Genomic DNA, 21,001 nt, shown 5'->3' on the forward strand with positions numbered 1-21,001 from the left:
TAATAGGAGCTAGTCGAACACGAGACGGGTACAACACGCGATAGAAGGTAAATTGAATATTTAAATTTATAGTTTTACAGTAATTAGAGTTCGCTTTATCCAAATAATTTCACAAGGCATGTTAAACACGCAAGGATAAGCTCAAAGACTAGAGACGAATATGCGGGTAAATTTCTAATTCTATAGCATCATTAATTGCAATGCTTATATCTTGAGCTAATGACAATCTTGTTGTATATACAGGGTGGTTGGTAACTGGTGGTACAAGCGGAAAGGAGGTGATTCTACGCGAAAAAAGAAGTCGAAAATATAGAATAAAAATTTTTCGTTCGAGGCTTTGTTTTCGAGAAAATCGACTTTGAATTTTATTTATGGAGCCATATTAAATCAATTGTCTATTCTGAAGAAATCGCAAGTTGCGAGCAATTGAAAGAAAAGATTATTGTAGCCTTTCATACTTTAAAACAATCGAATACGTTAGAAAGTGTTCATAGAAATTTAATTAGAAGAGCAGAAGTATGTGTTCGGCAAAATGGGCAACATTTTCAGCAATTTTTGTAATAATAAACTTTATGATTACTTCATATTATTTCATTATGTATTCCTAATTTTCCGTTACGGCAAAAACAAGCTTAAACTGCGATAATATCCATCGAGGCAACGATCTACAGTGAGATCCGTTATAACGAAACGTGATACAGTGCACGCGTACCGAGCCAAAATTCAAAGTCGATTTTTTCGAAAACAAAGCCTCAAACGAAAAATTTTTATTCTATATTTTTGATTTCTTTTTTCACGTAGAATCACCCCCTTTCCGCTTGTACCACCAGTTACCAACCACCCTGTATATTCGCAGAAAACTTCAATTAAATTCAGGTTAAAATTATTATTTCTGGAGGAGGCGGCCGTGTTTTTATATGACCAATCTAAACTTATTCATGAGAGAGGTAACCATTTTTAATATTGTATAAATAAACGAGAAAAATCAATGGACTGTGGATTGGACTAAAGTAGTATCCGGGCGCTTGACGGTCCGTTATGACGCAACGCTTTCGATGAAGCTATTGATACGTGGAATATTGCACTTTACTTTGATATTTAATTGCTAAAAAATGGAAAGACGTATCTTTTAAAAAATTGTTTACGGGGCAGGAATTTATAAAAGAAATTAAGTAATTAACAATAATATATGTATTAATAAATAACACATAATAAACATTGTAACCTCAATTTTGTAAGCTTAACAGAGCAGAACAATAGTTAAGAATTCTCGTAAGACGGTTATTCGATTTTTCCAGCTTCAACATTGGTTAAGATAATCACGAATGTTATTTTATTCGTAACTGTAGAAATTATCAGATAAAATTATAACAGATAAGTGTAATTTCCTTAGTTATTTAGCGCTATTATCTTAGCAGAAGTTAACATTCGATTTCCTTATAGCTTATTTATTAATTATTATGTTATTAACAGGGATAACTGTAATTTGGTACAGTGGCTGACGAACACTTATAAACTACTCTTATGAATTATATGTGTTATATGAAATATTTTAAAATTCCATCAGCTATGAGATTCAATTATCGTGAAATAAAATAAAATAAAATTACATAAACCTACCAGATTTTTAATACAAATACATACAATATTTCTTAAAGATCACAAAAATATTTAGACAGTCACCTATTCATTATGTTAATAAGTCTCAATATTCAGTAACGACATTTAACACTTGTTTGCTTATTATATTCGAGCTTTATATCAACTTTTTATTCAATACATGGATATCGTTTTTACAGTCAAAGATATTTATTTAAAATATTTCGTTTTATTCTGTACAGTTGACTTATACGGTTGAGTGGACTACATTGTGTTCTGCATTGTCAGAACATTTTGGGTTAAGAATTATTTTATTAAATACACAAAATTGTATAGAAAGATATGTGCAGAATTTATCGAATTCAAATAGTTAATGTTCTTTAATAATATAGATATATTCTGACATTCTTATCAATAGGGATACATAATGTGTAATAATAAAACTTTTGATAAATAGTAGTGTGAAAATTATTCTGGATTCTAATTCTAACATATTTTAGTTTTCGTTAGATATAATGCAACTTGTATATTATTATTAGATCAAGATAACCGAATATTATATTATAAAATGATTGAAGAGATCATTGTATCTTTCCTCGTATTAAAATTTTGATAACCAAAAATTTATATGTTTATATCGATATATTGTAAAGTATGTATAATTTCATTATTTTATTTTCATTCCAAACCTTCTAAAAAACAAAACATCTCTTCATGGAAAGCAAGGCAAATATCTATATTTGTCCTATAATGTACTATTCTTCAGTCTTATTACTATTTTAAGCAACAAACGCTTCTTTCTCTTCAGATAAAAATATTTTCTGTCAAATCTTATCACTTCCATTGTATATTATACATTCCAATGATAATAAGTATGTATAATTCACTAGGAAAGGCTGGTAAAAGACACTCACTGGAAATACTAAAGTGGTTAAAGTGGTATTAAAATGACCAGAGCCTTTACTTCTAAAGAACTTCTTATAACGGTTTCATCAACCTCCATTCAGTTTGGTCTCTTTTGCTGCTTAATAAAAAGAGAAGATATTCTCCTATATAAAGTACGCTTTCAAAGCTTTTTAGGCTATTTGTGTAATCTATTAACTTCTTAAAGAGGATGTTTTCAGAATATATGGAAAGTCATATTTTAACTAAAACATTCAGTTATACTGAAACTGTGTAGTGAATTATTTACTATTACTATTATTAAGTTACTGATTTTATTTCTTCGTAATATGAAGAATATTTAAATTACAAAGAAAAAATTTTGCAACTTATATGAATCAATTCTTGATACTATAATTGTTATATAATAAATTTTTGTTATTATTTATTCTTATAAATTATTCTGTCTATCTTTTATTCTTATAAATTGAAGAATTAAACAACAATTATTAATCGGTGTCACCAATTTCAAACAAGTTTTATTTATAATCTTCCTTTTCTATTAAGGTTTATAGTCAGATTGACTATTAAGGCCATGAGTGATTTGATGACTCAATTATATTTATTTATGTTGTAGTGTAAATAGATTGGGAAAATTTTCTACCTATATAATTTTATATGATACATATATAGGAAAAAGTCGAACATTATTATAAACTTATATACATATACATATATGTTTAATATTTCTATTTTTATAACAGGGCATACATTTCAATTTCTTTGAGGAATGCAAATTGTTAAATTTTCGCGTTAGTTCATGGTGTCATCGTTATTGTTTTTGATTAAAATTATTTACTAATTTCTTTTAAGTAACCGCAATCAAAGAGAATATGTTGCATTGTTTGGTTGCATAGAGAGTACATTTAGATATAAGTCTCTTTGAAAGTAGATATGTAACACTCTGGTGTGGCCAATTGTTGCACATGTAATATCCACTTGGTATCGTCTGTTCAGTAAACATTGTTTAGTGGTAATTTCGTTGATACTAAAAGAGTTGATCTTTAAGTGCAGTTATTCGTTACATTTCTATTGATTTCCTTTCTGTAATCATAAGGTGGTGTTATTTCAGACTCATTCTGAGTATTATTTATGATCTTACTCTAGCTGTTTCAGCTTAAGTTAACATTACTTTACTTCTAGTGAAGAAATTGACTAGAAAATTATTTCTCGTACTTTCCTAAGGAATTCAAATATTTGGAAACGGTTTTCATTTATTTCTTGTTATCTAATTGTTACTTATCATCAATATATTCAATATATGTATGTATAAAGTAATAAATATATTAGATATGAATGTCGAACATTTTTTTCTTATTATAATTATGAAATTATAGTTATATTGTTCGCTTCACATTCACTAAAAATTAATTTTAAATTTTGGTTTAATTACATAAATGCATAAATTGTGTAATGAATATCACCATGTCTGATCATACGGAACTACTTGAGTAAAATCACGATCAGCAGAGCTAATTTATTTTATAAAAGTAATCGATGTTTATAAGGTAAACATTTTTTATTAAGAAGTTTACTAAACAGTTATTATAAATAAAGCTTACACAAAAATATATAATTTTGTAGACATTATCTACATTTAATAGAGTTAAGAATAATCGCAACCTTTTTGTTTAGGTAACTTAGATCTAACTCAGACCTAAAATGGAATGCGTAAACAAGTTGGAAAGTGATATAGTAGTAAGAAAAAGGAAGGAAATGCTGCAGAAGACACCTTGTGTCTTTATTTCATAATACATGCACATTCGTACAGTAAAAGTGTAATTATGTAATTCGTTAATTAATTAATTAGTGTAAATAATTATGTAAATGTAATACCCATCAATGAGTGACATCAGTATGCATGACTGATTACACAAATACAGAAGTTACCTCTAGGTAGCATTCTCTTTCCATTTCCATATCGTATCCACTTACACGTTAACGTATGGCTCGGGAACTCTACTCTTATATCTCTGTGTTTCTGATTAACTTAAAATTAAGTTTGATCTAAGCTAGATTATATTTTTTAGGTTAGTCGGAGCCGGTCCCTCGCCACGTTTTTATTTATTGATACTACTGTATCAAAATACAAAATTTTAGTATAAATTTTCTTTTATAATAACTTTTTAATAAACAGCGACCTCCAACTGCAACCTTCCAAACATTACTCAGGATGATGATCTTGACAACGTATTAAAAAATGACCGAAATCGGAAGTGGCCCTCTTTTTGTGATTATTTGCCAAAAATTTTAAGAGTTTTAAAGTATCAAAACTTATACACATATTTACTCGACATTAAAATTCATAAATATAAAGAAGTGTATAATAATCGAAAGGTTGGAATAAAATTTTATGGTAAACATCTACACTGATATAATGGCAAATAGTGATATCAAATAACATAAGGAAAATAAAAAGTATAGTTAAAATATATAAAATGACAATGAATCCAAATAATTTAGAAGATAATGTTATAACGAATAAAACTTGAATAATTTGAAGTTATATTGCAACATTTTTAATTTTCATCAGGTACTAGTTTCTCAAACATTAGATAATAGTGCTTTATCATTCCTGCATAACATTATTAGATTAGAATTAAATAAATGAATAATAAAACGATAAAAAACTAACGAATTGTACAATTATCGTTCTCATTTTAATTTTATAAAATCATAAGTTGAATTTTGCACAAATGTTTAGAATTTTGCATTCAGGAAAATGAAAATCAAAAAAATATTAATAAGCATAATACAAAATGTGATAAGTATTATTAAGTATTAGACAAAATTAAGATTTGCAATTGTGAGTTAATGAAAATAAGGATTGAAGTAACTAAGTAATCGATTCACAAAGCATATTTGTAATGTGATCCTGAAATGATAATCTCATGAATCTGTCGTAGTAGCTCTGTGTTATTATTGGAGGATTTAAAGGAATTTAAATGAGCTTGCAAAGTTAAAATTGAGTTAGGAGCGTGAAGCGATTGCGACCAATTGCAGCGCTAAAGACACTTCCTCCTCTCAACAAAAGCGTCACGTTCGACTTTGGAAGTAATGGAAAATATATAGGATATAGCGTTCAGAACGGAAAGCTGCACTTTCTTCAAAGATATATTAGATAAAAATATTTTATATATAAAATATTATATATAAAAATTATATATAAAAATATTAGATATATTAGATAAAAATTTATTCCTTTAAAAAGAAATATTCTCATTTAGAATATATTTAGAGAAATGAAAATATTTATTTTCTTATATTTGCTTTTTTATATTTATTTCTTACATAAATTTTCTTTTCACATCTGCTTTTGTATATTTATTCATTTTTCATACTTGTATCTGTTTTTTAAATATATTAATTTTAAAAGATGAAATAATTGTTTCCATTTTCCGATATTTTGATTCTTACATAAATTTTCTTTTCACATCTGCTTTTGTATATTTATTCATTTTTCATACTTGTATCTGTTTTTTAAATATATTAATTTTAAAAGATGAAATAATTGTTTCCATTTTCCGATATTTTGATATGACTTTTGAAGTGATATATTGAGACGACTATCTTGTATTAAAGGGGAGAAATAAAATGCCGATTTTTCTTTTATCATGTTTATTTGATTAATAATTTCATCTTATGCAAACATGCTTTCAAAGTTGAATTAAAAAATTTTGAAGAAATAGCACGAGCCATATTAATCATGTGACAGCGTTCCATTTATAATGGAAGTGTTACTATAGTACCATAAATTAAAACATCATTTTTTCAATATTTCATTTTAATGAATTATAACTGATAACTATTAATTATCGTTAATAATTATTGCATAATATAATTTTAAATTATACAAATATATATATAATATATAATGTGTATTAATACGTATATATATAATATATAATAGCACAATATATTATATATGATATAATTAATATATATAATACTATAATAATTATAATATATTATTACTTAGTTTCGTTTTATTATATTTATATCTATTAAAAATTGCTAAATCAGATTTTCAAATAAACAAATTGTGTTCTATTTCATTTGTTATAGTGATTTAGTCCAACTGTTTTAGAAACTTTCCTTATTATATACTTTCCCTTATTTCGAAATTATTACTATTAAATTATTATATACAAGATAATTACATATTTTCTTATGACATGAAGAATTTCAACATGTTATGGTCTCTTTCATTTTTTGTTCTCCAAATGGGAACGCTTCTTTAAACGTAAAGTAAAAGCAGCAATGACGATGAAACGATCGCAGACAGGACAACGTACAAAACATGGAAATGCAACTGCTCAATAGACGTCGCGGAACATTTACAATTGAAAGAGGCAAGGTTCTGACGAATACTACAATTTCATTTTAGAAGGAAACTTTCTTCGTAATATTCTCGCTACGAGGAACTTCAGTCTGTCGTGTTGTTCCGCGTTTCCTGTAAAAAGGTACAAGCGTCGAAGACAGACACAGTGCCGTTATTAACATTATGTAAATATGAAGTCTTCTATTGCTGTTATTGATTCATTAAAGAATGATACGTTTTATATTAATTATATCATAGTTTTATACACTTATTGGTGAAAAATATCAATCGTTAAATCTATTTTTATTCGTTCTCTTATTATTTAATGTAAGTGGATCTTATTTATTGGCACTTGATAAAAACTGTTTTTATATAAGAATGGAGAAGAAGATCTTAAGAAATTTCGATATTTATTAATCTAAAGTAGGATAAAATAGGTAAATAATTGATATCTATAAAGTAATGTAATAGGATAAGGGACAACGAAACAAATGATTTTATAATAATTAGTTGTGAACATTCATATATAGCTGTTGATTTCTTTTATTCTTCACTATTTTGATTCTTTTTTTCATTTATGGTATTTTATATACATAGCATTTATATACATAGCACATTAACATATTTTTAGATGAAGCTAAGATTTTAATTTCTCATGGAAAAATTAATCAGGAATTAAAAATACCTTAATGTTATCAATGTCAAGAAGATTGGTTATACGACATCTGTAGAAAAGTTACAAAGTAACTAATAATATTGTAGGTAATAATTTACCCCTTTTCGTGATTTCAGGTAGGTATAACATGTGGTATGTATATTCTCTTTATTTCCATTTTTTAGTCTTTCCATAATAATTCTAGCTACAGAAAATTTCGAGTCGAACATGTCTCTTAGTCGGGATTTAAAACAGTATTTTATAGAATAAAATGGCACTACATGCATCAGTGTGCAAAAGTGTTCAGCCGCCTACGATTACGATCTTATTGAAGCAATAAATGTTTTTAAAAAATGTTTCCACATAGTAGTTTCCACACTGTAGTTCTTTCTGTCTACCCGGTTTTCATGAATTTTTTAGAAATATTTCAACAGAAACAGTCTTAATTGAAATGCCCTAAAACATCTATAAAATGATTTGGATGAAAGTGAAAACTATATGTAAATAAATTATTTGAAATAGCAATCTAAGAATAATAGATACCATAAAGTGATTGTAAAAATATTGAGCGAAATAGTTATGATTATTTATAAGTATATTTATAGCTATTATAATAACATAGAAATAATTTTCTTATTATGTGTGTTTTATACAATCTTTTTTTTTAAAATTGTCATCTGTTTTTAAAATTAAGGTTTTTTGTTCCACTACATAAATCAAATTAAAACACTATCTTTTAGTTACCAAGTAACATAGAAATTAAAAAATCAAACGAATATTGTTAAATAATCTGCATTTATTTACAAGAGAATTCCGTATAATAAAAACACAGTACACGTAATTGCACGAGTCAAGTGTGAATGTGTCCCAATGGACATTTTAAAAAATAAACTACATACTACTGCCAGTGTCTACCGGTTTCTCTGTCCACGAGACTGTGGTGAGCAAACGCTATTTCCAGACATTGTGGAGCTTTGAAAATCAGTAAACTGTGCTTTTTATCGGAAGCAGCAGCGTGAGTCGAGTGGTTTGAATACGGCCAACTTGCTCGGCCCTGGTTGCACAGATCAAACGTATTGACCGCAATTCTGTGGTTTTCATACGATCCGTGTAAGTGGCAGACCAGTCGGGCACCGACAGCTATGCGCTTCGTAGATCTAATTACCGCATCTGTACAGATCTACGGAAACCGTTCGACCACGTAGCCCCTAATTATTTTGTGGAGAAATTTCGTGCGACTTCACTGCGAGAACGTCATCTATGTTTGTGAAACGATTCAAGTATTATTAGGAAATTGTTAAAATGTTTAAGAACTATTATCTTGTTTGAAACATTACATAAATATATATAGAGGTACTAAACTCTTAGATAAGTAAAGAATTCATATATTATAATAAAAATATTAAATCATTTAAAATATTAAATTATAATAAAAATTTCACGTTTATGTATAACAAAACAAAATAATGTGAATAATTATTTTCCTAACAACCTAAATTAGTTACACATCACGTTCTGTTTAATATCAAAAGGTGTCTTAATATTTATGTGATAAAAATAATTTAAAAGTAAGAAAAATTGATAGCTAGAAATGTCGTTAGAGGGTAAAGGAAAGAAAGAATAGGAATGTTTGATTTCACCAAATTTAAAAAAAGAAAATTTAATCTTGAAAACAAAGGGGAAAACATAATATATGTATTTAAAGATCGTATACAGTCATATTTACTGTAAATCTTTTATACGTAGCAAAATTCGACAAGATAAGGCATTAATCGACGAAACAGCATGAATGTCGTAAAAATCTTTAAATCCTTAAATCCACTTGTGTGTTTCAATGAAGCAATACTCTTACTTATTCTGCAGGCTACTGATACGCCAGCTAGATAAGCATATGCATCATTAGCTATTACCGATTCGTCGAAACAATTCTTTCGTAAACCGCCCCATGTTTCAGAAATGCTTTTGGAAGTTATTACAGTCACATTATTGTCATAATGAGCGTGTCAATTAAAAGCAGTTTGACTCTTCAAAGAAGAGATTTTCACTTCCACTGTTTCTTCTTCAAAGCATCATCAACTACAATCTAAAATAAGAGAATGTAATATACATGTCGGAGATGAAAGGACATCGGGGCCTTTCTTTTGGAATTTTTGGGAAGATCCCCAAGATTTTTGGGAAGATACTTTAGTCTAGACTATTTATTATTATTACTTAAATAATAAAACTTAGAGGTAGTTGTTATGATTCAATCCGATTATATGTTTGCCCGAGATTTGTGACAGTGGGCTTGGGCTCGAGATGACACAACTGGTCGCCGAACGTAGCGACAGTCACGGGATGAACGTTTTTACCTAACAGAGAAGTACCAGTATTGTGGGACACACGTTGTATTAACAATCACACCCCAGGCAGGACCAATGTCAGCTCTACGCGGGTCTGCCTAGCAACAGCGGCTGGAATTTTGTTGGTATCCCCGACCAATATGCAATGAACAAACGCGATTGTAAGGAGAGGAAAATTTTTATCAATCTTTTATTCTTGCGATCACCTCGGAGAGTTTGCACATCGTCTTTACGTGCAGTATGATACCGAGCGTCACAGCAAACGTTACTTTGTGCTTCAAAATATATTCTACGTTTAACAAAGAGTTACCCCGTTGACCGTGGATTCGTTATTGAACCTAAGAACATTATCACTAACATCTCGAGTGTTTAATCACCATGATTATTTGTCAAACTTTGTAAAAATCAATATTTATACCAGTAAATGTAATCTCTATTTTACAATAATGATGGACAGTTCGAATGAAGATTCGCTACACATCCCTAAACCTGACGCTAACCCGACATACATATGTATATAAATTGTATATAAATTAAGAAGACATTTCGACGATACAATTATTAACATATTCAGTTGGATTTGGAATAACCAATTATCCAAAAATAACGTAAAATTAAAATTAATTTGATAAGTAACTACTACCAGTAGAATCATGTAAGAAACATTAACATAAACAAACCTGTGTAAGAATAAAACTCTGAACGTTTTCTAATCACATTTACTAATTCATTATTTTGTACATATAATGGTATCAGAAAGTGATAAAATTTTTATAAAATTGTGAAATAAGTTTTCATCGAATAAGGACCATTATTTAAATACTTTTCAGAACTTTTAATTTAATATAGATATTAACGAAGCGATGTGGACTATTTTTCATAACTATTAGTACTAAATTAGACCATGTTGATGTTTTCATTAGTCACAATTAATAAATCTTTTGGAATTCATAAGTTTTTATGATTACCGCATAATTTTTAATATAACAATAATTTTTTTTTTTGTAACCGAAACTGCATAATAATAATTTTTGCTTATGGAATAGAGAACCATTATTAATTTACTGATGAGAGAGAAATTTTGTTACGTCTCATCCGTGATATGAGAACTGATCTTATCGTGAAATTTATACCAGTTAGAATCTAATCCCAGAGATCACCTGTTACAGGAAACTGAGTGTTACCATACATTAATCGTATTATAAAATCAGATTATGTTAAATCTTCCCAAAAATTTACTGAGTCAAAAAACATCAAACATAGACACATTTTTAAAGATATTGTCTCTTTAACATAAAACAGTACTTAATATTATAATATACAACTCCTATTTTATATTATAGGATATCATATGTAACAGATTTCAAAACTTCGATATCCTTTGTACATACTTAAAATTAACTCTGTCACTTTCCCTGCCAGAATAAAGTAACCATTACAGCAAACCTTTTTTAATAATAGAAGTATTGATAAAAATATAAAACTTGTACTAAAGAAATTGAAGTGAGATGTATATGGAACAATACATAATATAAAGAGGAAAAAAAGATTTTATCTATATACTTTGTTAAAAATCATTCAAATGTTCAAAGATGTATCAATATAAATCTATAAAATTCCTATAAAAAATTAGACATATATAGCGTTATAGTTTTAGCCTTAAACCTACCGTTAATTAAGGAATAAAATTTGTATTAAAGAAATGAAAGAAAATGAAAGAAAAAAATCCGTGATACAAAGGACAAAACAGATCATTATTCATATATCGTATTAAACATCAATCAAATCCCAAAGATATATCGTTGAAAATTTATAAAATTACTTTATTTTATGGACAATTATGAATTGACAGTCATTTTCACTACTCAGTTAGTTTTATTGTTAATTAAGCGCTACATTATTTTTTTGTCAATTCGTTGTCTTCCATATATTATCCAACTTCAGCACGAATTGCACAGAAACTCTGACAGACTACGTTATAGTTCTTTCATGGTACGATTTCAACCATTACATTTCCACATTTGCACATATATACGCACACATATACATACATGTGGAAAGAATGCTCACGTGGCGCGTATGTTCACACGGTAAAAAGAATGCGACACGGAGAAACGACGAAAAAAGAGAAAGAAAACCTAGCGGCGATCCAGCCGATAGAAACCTTTCAGCGTTTTCATGGAAAGTTTCCATTCGAAAAAGGCGTGCTGACGTGTCATTCGCTATGTGTGTAAGTATATATTTCTCGTTACAAAAGGAACAGTTTTGTTGGGACAGTTAAGTGAGCACATTGCTGGGACTCGCAATTATCTGCATCAACGTAAATCTTTCTTTCTATGTTGAACGATGCTTCCAATGGGGTCCGCTTATAACGGAGATTGATGCGTGTGTCACGAATCGGATGCAACGATATTTGTTATGTCAAAGTGCTGGCTACTCCACCAGTTATAGGGGATTTATGTAACTGTCAAGTGTGTACAGGCATATCGGATAGTTATAGAAACTGTGATAGATTTTATGATAGCTTAGGTTTATAGTTGTTATTGATTTTCGATTTAATTTATGTTCAAGGTAAATTAAGTATTATTTATTTGTTAGTATAGTATATAGTATAAATATATTATTTATTTGTTGTATAGTTATAGAAACTGTGATAGATTTTATGATAACTTAGGTTTATAGTTGTTATTGATTTTCGATTTAATTAACTTTATGTTCAAGGTAAATTAAGTATTATTTATTTGTTAGATTAGATAATGATTTAACAAGTAATTGACAGATTATCTACTTGACAATCAAAACAGTTAAAAGATTTGTAGACCATGTTGGAATAATATGATGTGTGATTTGTCCAAATTTCTTGTTTTGTTCATTATGTGTATACATGTATATATGTATGTATATGTACATAAGTGTGTATCATTGATTCCGAAAATATACGTAATCTAAATCTAATTCTCCACTTATTCTGAAAGAATTTGTTACTAATCGAGTTTTAAGAAATACTTAATTTAAATTACAATTAGAAGATACAACAAACAGGTTGATAAGAAAAAAATTTACATTGAAAATGCAACTTTAGACAAATATTCGAGATCGAAGCTAACAGTTTTTAATAGATATTTTTCATAAACAGGTTATTTTTTGTTAGAAAACACTCAGAGAGCTAATTCAAATATTTAGAAAACGTATTTTATTATATTTATTATCCTTTTTAAATATTTATATAGTCAATTATAAATACATGTGAGAATTAATATCGTCGGTAATGATGATAATCATGTTAATCATGTTAATGAGAAAAATTCAATTACCTTCACTTATGTATTAATTCAATTAAAATGATAGAATACACAATTTTGGTAATTTAATGTGATATAATTTTTACAATATTCTTATTCCAAATATAATATAATATAATATAATATATTCCAATTATTTTATTTTAAACATTAATATCACAGGAAATGAAAATTCTGAAATTATTTAATATACATTGTTTGTTAGTCGTCTTTTTATAAATGAAATTATATATTATTTTTTCAATGTAATAGTAGGTGAGAATAAAATATTTCGTACTGTCATTTAACAACTTCAATATATTATAATATATACAGAGTGTAGCAGTATTGATGGTACAATTTGGAGGGAATAATTGTACATGAGAAAATAAATTGAATATATGGAATTTTTTTCATTTGAGACTTTATTTTCGAGAAAATCGACTTTGAGTTTCCTCCGAGTACGCACGCACTTGACTATGTCGTGGTCAAACGGATCTCGATACAAACCATTATTTACTTTATCCATTTATTAAATCAAAAGTTTATTCTGAAGACAAGACAAATCATCCATAATTAAAAGCGAGGATTATTTTCTTGTTCGAAGAACTAAAAACGAAAAATACGTTGGAAATCGTGCATGAAAATTTAATTTCAGGAGCATATCTGTACATGCAGTACAGTGGCCAGCATTTTCAGCAATTTTTGCATTAATGAAGTAAATCTTAAGAATTACATGGTTCATTATTACTCATAAACCTAGGGTATATGGTTTGTAACGTGATCCGTTTAACCACGACATTGTCAAGTGGATTCGTATTCGGAGAAAATACATAATACAAAGGATCATAATACAAAGAACGTTTCATCGTATCGTTACGTTTTTCATCGTAATACGAATCTGCAAACCGATTCGTATTTAGCTCACACAAGTGTAAAGGATCGTCTATTGAAAGTTGCAAAATCGGAAAAAGTTAAAATCCTGGTGATCATGCACAGCATTTGAATTATGACGAGAATTAGCTTCTAGTAGTTTTATCTTAAGCGCGTCTGGGGTAGGTAATTGATCCCGCGATTCGATCGCATATCTAAAATTTTCGTACGTATTCGGGATGCTATATAATAAGAGGATCGACAATAAATCATTAGCGATTACAATATCCATTTCTTTTAATTTATCCACGAGACTGAAAAAATTATTTAAGTGATCGGACATATTTTCACTACCGGACATTTTCGTGAATAATAATTGCTTTAGGAGCGTAGCCTTTCTTGCGGGTCCTTTGGATTCGTAAACCTCCTTCAATTTATTCCATACTTCATGTGAAGTTTTGCAATGCTTTACATGACATAGCTCACTCGAACTCATGGCAAGAATAATATCTGGCTTTACCATCCTTTTTATCCCATAAAGAGGCTTCATTCGCTGGTTCAAGTTTGATTATTCAACCGTTTGCATATTCCCACAATTCATTTTTGATGAGTATTGCTTCCATTTGCAATTTCCACGTGTCGTAATTTTCTTTGTTTAGTTTCTCAATACTTGAACTCGCTCTGCTCGACATTTTTATGTTCTTTTGAAAACTGTGATATTTTCAACTAAAATAATAACCAATTGTTAAACCTGGGCCCATAACCTGTTGTTATTTTTATGTTCAGAGGTAGGATCACATTAGTTATTACTATGTTTCACGGATAAATCTATCGCACCGGTCTGAGCCGAAAAGAACCTTTATTTTCCACGCGCTTACAGACTAGGGAAAAAAGGGAAACAAAAAAGTATCTAGAACTATCTATCGAATCTATTGATTGCCTCTAGAACAATCTTCTAGTTACTGCCTTTTGTAACTAGCGCATTCGCATGTGGAGGGCGAGCACGAACTCACGTTGCTATCTTCAACGTAATTTATAATGATTTATCGTTGGCATATAATTTATGTTTAATTAAAACATAATTATCTCTTTTAAAATGCATATCAGGAAAAATATATTTGTTTTCTATTATATTCACTATACAATTTATATAAAATTTCTAGCAAAACATATTTAGGTTATAGATCTATTAGAATAGTAAAAATACCGTATATCTTTTAAAGAAAATAAACTGAATCAGAGCAGCAAAATCGGAAATGCAAATGATTATTATGATTATTATGCCGGTATTGCTGGGGCGAAATGCAAATTGTAATTGCTCTTGCGTTCCAAATTGAAGATCGTTCAAATCTTATTTGCATACCGTTGAAGTTTAATCGAGCTGATTCGGTACGATAAACATTCATATATTTTACTTCACAAACATACTCACGCGAGGCCCATTGAAGAGAATTACTGTTGAATCAACTTTGCAGATAGAACTGGCAAATATTTGAGTTTCCTATGACTAGAGTGCAGAGAATATCGGGCATGCCACTTTAACACCACACGACAACAATAAAAACTAATAATGCTATCGAAAGTTAAACAAGTTCTTAAATGATTTGTATTTAACGAGTGTCGCCTATGTCGAAATGAAATCTGCCTTTAGTCCATGAAATTGTTTTAAGGGTGTTAGACGTATAGCGAGAAAGTAAAATATCGCAAAACTACCATAATAAGAAAAAGGAAAAATATTACAATATAAAAACAATCTTGTAATACAAATAATGATGAAAAAGGTATTGTATTTGGAGTAGTGTATTTAATTTATACCAAATTATGTGCATAATTCATGGAATCATAAGCTCACAGTAGGGGTAGAAAACAAGCAATTAGAAAACAAGCAATGTATTTATTATTTACGTTAGTCTATTATCTTATATATCCATATCTTTTTATCTTTTTCTGTTATTTTATATATTCTACAAATAAATTTCTATACAACAAAACAATCTATGTTTTGAATCAACAGATGAAAAAGTTATACACTTTAATATTTGAAGTAAAAAAAATGAAAGTTACTTAGTTTAATAACATATTTTAATGTCTAGGGAAAAATTAATTCTAGGTATAGTCATAAATGAAACTAATTGCATATCAAAAGAAAAAGTTGTCAAAGTTAAAAAAATTTAGCTAGTACATGCAGTTGACAAAAAGGATGACGGTACAATCATATTATAATTACTTATAGTGCTTGGAATTTTCTTTTTGCCAAATATAACATTTCTTCAATAACTTATATTGTTTCGATAAGTTGATTTTTGGCGTTAAAAGTAGTTTTATATGTCGGAGATGGAGAGACACCGGAGCCTTCCGTCGAAAACCGGGAAAAAAACCCCTAATATTGTAGTTTGGATTCCGCCATAGCCGTAGTTAAACAATCACCGTCCTTCAGCCCAATTGTAATTGCCTGCAATCTATGAGAATGAGTTTGGGTTCGAGGTGACAACCAGTCACCGAACGTAGCCGCGGTCAAGGGACGAACATTTTCTAACAAAGTCATGGAAAAGTCTATAGCCCTTCATAAAAAGGAATAGTTGTAATGGTACTCGACAGTAAGCACACTAATGGTTTCTGTCTCATGGCTCGCCATAAGCAGACCCTATTTTATGGGTAGGTCAATTGCCGGTCGTCGAGACATATTCGCAAAACATCTGCAGCCAGCCTAATGACCCGTCATAAACCCTAAACCTTGATTAACGAAAATAGGCAAACAGTCTTTTCCGTGAAGGACACTTCCAAAGACTGATCAATTAACAACAACGGCAATTTCCCTCACTCTCCGAACGAAAACTTGTCTCCACGAATATAAAAGACCTGGTGCCGCTAGAGAGCTTCTTCAGTTTTTCCTAAACCGCGTCACCGAGAGAGCTTCGAGTACGATTTCATCATTTCGATAGAGTGCTTACTTCGCGTGCTAACTGAGAGTGCCACCTGGGTGTTGCCGACGAGTAAAGGATAAGAGAGTCCCGTTGACCGCGTATTCGTTATCGGATCTCAGACCATTGTCATTCGCATCGCGAGTACCTAACCGCCGCAGTTTATTTGTCAAGTCTCACATCTCCCTACCTGTGTTAATAAACTCTGGATCACACCTCGACAATGGCTACTACTGGTGAAGATTCGTTGCCTGCCCACACCTCCAATCCTACTGACTCTCCGACATCAGAAGTGGGATACAAGGACTTGTTAACAATGATGAAGGAGCAAATGGACTTCATGCGTGACGTAATTCGTACACTAACAAAGAAAGATGGGGTGGAACTTGAAAACTTTTCGCTACCACGTTTTAACCCCGGAAGCTTGGGATCCGACCCAGCCGCATGGTGTGCGACTGTTGACGTGATCATGGAAGAAAAACCTTTGCAAGGCAGTGCGCTACTTGGTGCCTTGGGTGCAGCTTTAGAAAGCTCAGCAGCGCAGTGGCTTACGCAAGTACCTGCCACCCAGATTTCCTCTTGGCCAAAGTTTAAAGACCGTTTCCTTACACGCTTTGGTGGGAAAGAAACAGCTACCACGACGCTATGGAAGATGAAGAATGGAGCACGACTGGAGGGTGAAACCCTGGTAGATTACAGTAGCCGTTTACGTTCCTTCCTGATGGCGAGATGGGAAAGGTGTACCAAGGACGAGATAGTCAACGCTACCGTGCTCCTTCATATAGGTTCACAGGACCAGCGCGTCCTACGGATAGCACTCACTAATGATATCAAGACCGAGGACCAGCTCACAGGCGAAATGACAGCGCTCTCCGATTCGGTGAAGAGGCTGGCGTCTTCAGTAAGCAACTCCTCCGCGGGTCCCGAAGCTAAACGGCATAAGTCTTCTGACTCCCAACACAAGTGCTACCGCTGTGGTAGACTCGGACATAAAGCATTTGAGTGCCGCGGGAGGACAAGACTGGAGGCGGAGAAACACAATCGAAAACCAGGGGCAAGTGATGTGTTCACGCGCACCATGAGCTATAGTGGTATGAAGCTCGACTAAGGGGGCAAGTGATGTGTTCACGCACACCATGTGCTGTAGTGTTACGAAGTTTGGTGCGGTAGTGCGATTTAGAAAAAACGAGATCCATTGGGGTGCGAAATCGAGACTGGTCCATCATGCCGTTACGATCCGACTGATAACCTGCAGGATACAACTATCACCTTGAATACTAAATTTTAATTCTTCCAAATTTCTTATTATCAAACCTACGAACAGAACTTTGTTGGTACCCTGGACCCTTGGCTTATTTGGATAGTTAATCAAATTGTAAATAACATTTATTGTATCGAATTTAATGTTAGAAATTCAATATTTTAGTTACACCCGAGGACGTGTGATAGTCAGAATGGCCGTGTCGGAGATGGAGAGACACCGGAGCCTTCCGTCGAAAACCGGGGAAAAACCCCTAATATTGTAGTTTGGATTCCGCCATAGCCGTAGTTAAACAATCACCGTCCTTCAGCCCAATTGTAATTGCCTGCAATCTATGAGAATGAGTTTGGGTTCGAGGTGACAACCAGTCACCGAACGTAGCCGCGGTCAAGGGACGAACATTTTCTAACAAAGTCATGGAAAAGTCTATAGCCCTTCATAAAAAGAAATAGTTGTAACGGCACTCGACAGTAAGCACACTAATGGCTTCTGTCTCATGGCTCGCCATAAGCAGACCCTATTTTATGGGTAGGTCAATTGCCGGTCGTCGAGACATATTCGCAAAACATCTGCAGCCAGCCTAATGACCCGTCATAAACCCTAAACCTTGATTAACGAAAATAGGCAAACAGTCTTTTCCGTGAAGGACACTTCCAAAGACTGATCAATTAACAACAACGGCAATTTCCCTCACTCTCCGAACAAAAACTTGTCTCCACGAATATAAAAGACCTGGTGCCGCTAGAGAGCTTCTTCAGTTTTTCCTAAACCGCGTCACCGAGAGAGCTTCGAGTACGATTTCATCATTTCGATAGAGTGCTTACTTCGCGTGCTAACTGAGAGTGCCACCTGGGCGTTGCCGACGAGTAAAGGATAAGAGAGTCCCGTTGACCGCGTATTCGTTATCGGACCTCAGACCATTGTCATTCGCATCGCGAGTACCTAACCGCCGCAGTTTATTTGTCAAGTCTCACATCTCCCTACCTGTGTTAATAAACTCTGGATCACACCTCGACAATGGCTACTACTGGTGAAGATTCGTTGCCTGCCCACACCTCCAATCCTACTGACTCTCCGACATATATATTTCACCATTTTTAGTATCTTACTGTTCCTTTAAGTAGTTTATTGGATGAATTGAATAATTAAAATGTTTTCAAAAGCTTAATATTTTGAACCTTTATAATACCGCAATTAATTATAAAGATATTTTTATGATTATCAAATATCGCAATCCTATAATAATATTGCTAGTTACTAACATATTGCATTAAAAATATAGTCATATAATTTTTTTAAAATTTAATGGCAGAATGTTATTTTTATATATTTGGAATTTAATATTGGTAAAATATTTTTATATATTTGGAATTTAATATTGGTAAATTTCGAATAATTTGATTGACCACTGAACATTTGAGAGTTAATGCAACTCTAACGCTATTAAATATGAATAGTACAATTAGAGATCACAAATTGTATTATGCAATATATGAAGTTCGGAATGACTTTACAGAACGTCACAAATCTATTTTCCATTGTATTGATTTGTACACTGTAGTATCGTAAAAAAGGCCTGATCAGAGATCGATCAAAACAATGTCGTCTGTCCTTCGGTTGTTAGTTTACATAGGGAAAAAAGCCTATGTGACTAAGGTCACCTAGTTCTTGCGGAGCGTTGATATGATGAGATTAAAGAGAGGAAAAAATAACGCTAATGGAGGGTTACGATTTGGATTCAAAGAGTGTTGATCGAGAAGTCAGAGTTAATAGATGAGTCGAAGAGTAGAGTTGTTAGCGTTGTCGTGTTGCGAGAGTTGTTAGCGTTGTTGAGAGATTGAGTGGTTAGCGTTGTGGAGTTGCGTGAGTTACTAGTGTAGCTGAGAGATTGAGTTGTTAGCGTTGTCCAGTTGCGAGAGTGGTCGAATTAGAGTAAGATTGTTACATTTAGTTGCAAATTAAACAATCATCGTTTTCTGTCTAATTAATATCTGTATAACTAATTTATTGTAAATAAATTACAAATTATAAATAGTATCAGGAAAAATTTATACCTAAATTTCCCCGATACTACAACACATATTCGGGATGTGAACTTAGATATTAGCTTCATTTATGTTTAGAGAACTTCCTCTGCGTAATATTTCCAATAAACACGTCACCTTTACAAAAACGACTTGATACAAAAGTGACGGATTCTTTATTGCAACAAATTATCAAATTATCTGTGAAGAAACGATGGTATCGTTGAATAATTATGAATAAATGATGGTATTATTGAAATCACCGTGAGATTGAAAGAAATAGAAATAAATCGCCAAATTCTATAAAGAATTCAATGTTACGTTATTCGAAAATATTGGAAGAAATTATTTTTATTTTAATTGAATTGGAATATTTTTGTTTTAATTAAAGGTCAAGTAAGCACCAGAAAAATGAAAAATATGTAGAACTTCGTATTTGTTGCCATTGATTATTTACATTTAATTAATATATATTAGAAAAGTATTATTTAAATATTATAAATGTTGCGATTATATTACATTTTTAAGTAAATAGGTTAAATGTAAATAGATAACGGCGTTAAAGGATAATTAATTATTCTTAACAAAATTGTTATTAAGACAACATTATCATTAAATTTCATAGATTTATTAAGTTATCAGGGAGATATGTTTACTTGAAATGGGTGTTTCGCCTTTGTGAATGCTTATAGCATCTAATTACATTATATTCCTGCAGTAATATAGAAAAATTTGGTGATACACTTTTACAAAGATTAAAAGACAGTAATATAAATTATAAG

At 31.0% G+C, this 21,001-nt stretch overlaps 1 protein-coding gene and 3 long non-coding RNA genes across 7 annotated transcripts in view; 2 read left to right on the plus strand and 2 right to left on the minus strand.

Moving 5' to 3' along the window:
* The window catches only part of LOC126918242 (uncharacterized), a 487,823-nt gene that overhangs the window by 207,555 nt on the left and 259,267 nt on the right, over positions 1-21,001 (plus strand). The window lies entirely within an intron of this gene.
* The window catches only part of LOC126918005 (uncharacterized), a 327,710-nt gene that overhangs the window by 40,632 nt on the left and 266,077 nt on the right, over positions 1-21,001 (minus strand). The gene's annotated exons all lie outside the window — the stretch shown is intronic.
* LOC126918236 (uncharacterized) overlaps positions 1-21,001 on the plus strand; it is a 241,084-nt gene that overhangs the window by 31,339 nt on the left and 188,744 nt on the right. The gene's annotated exons all lie outside the window — the stretch shown is intronic.
* The window catches only part of LOC126918225 (uncharacterized), a 136,079-nt gene continuing 125,131 nt past the window's right edge, over positions 10,054-21,001 (minus strand). The window contains exon 4 of the long non-coding RNA XR_007711272.1: positions 10,054-10,197. This is a non-coding gene — a long non-coding RNA (uncharacterized LOC126918225). The remainder of the gene's footprint in view (positions 10,198-21,001) is intronic.

This window comes from Bombus affinis, chromosome 1 (genome assembly GCF_024516045.1).
Source record: "Bombus affinis isolate iyBomAffi1 chromosome 1, iyBomAffi1.2, whole genome shotgun sequence".
NCBI lineage: Eukaryota > Metazoa > Arthropoda > Insecta > Hymenoptera > Apidae > Bombus > Bombus affinis.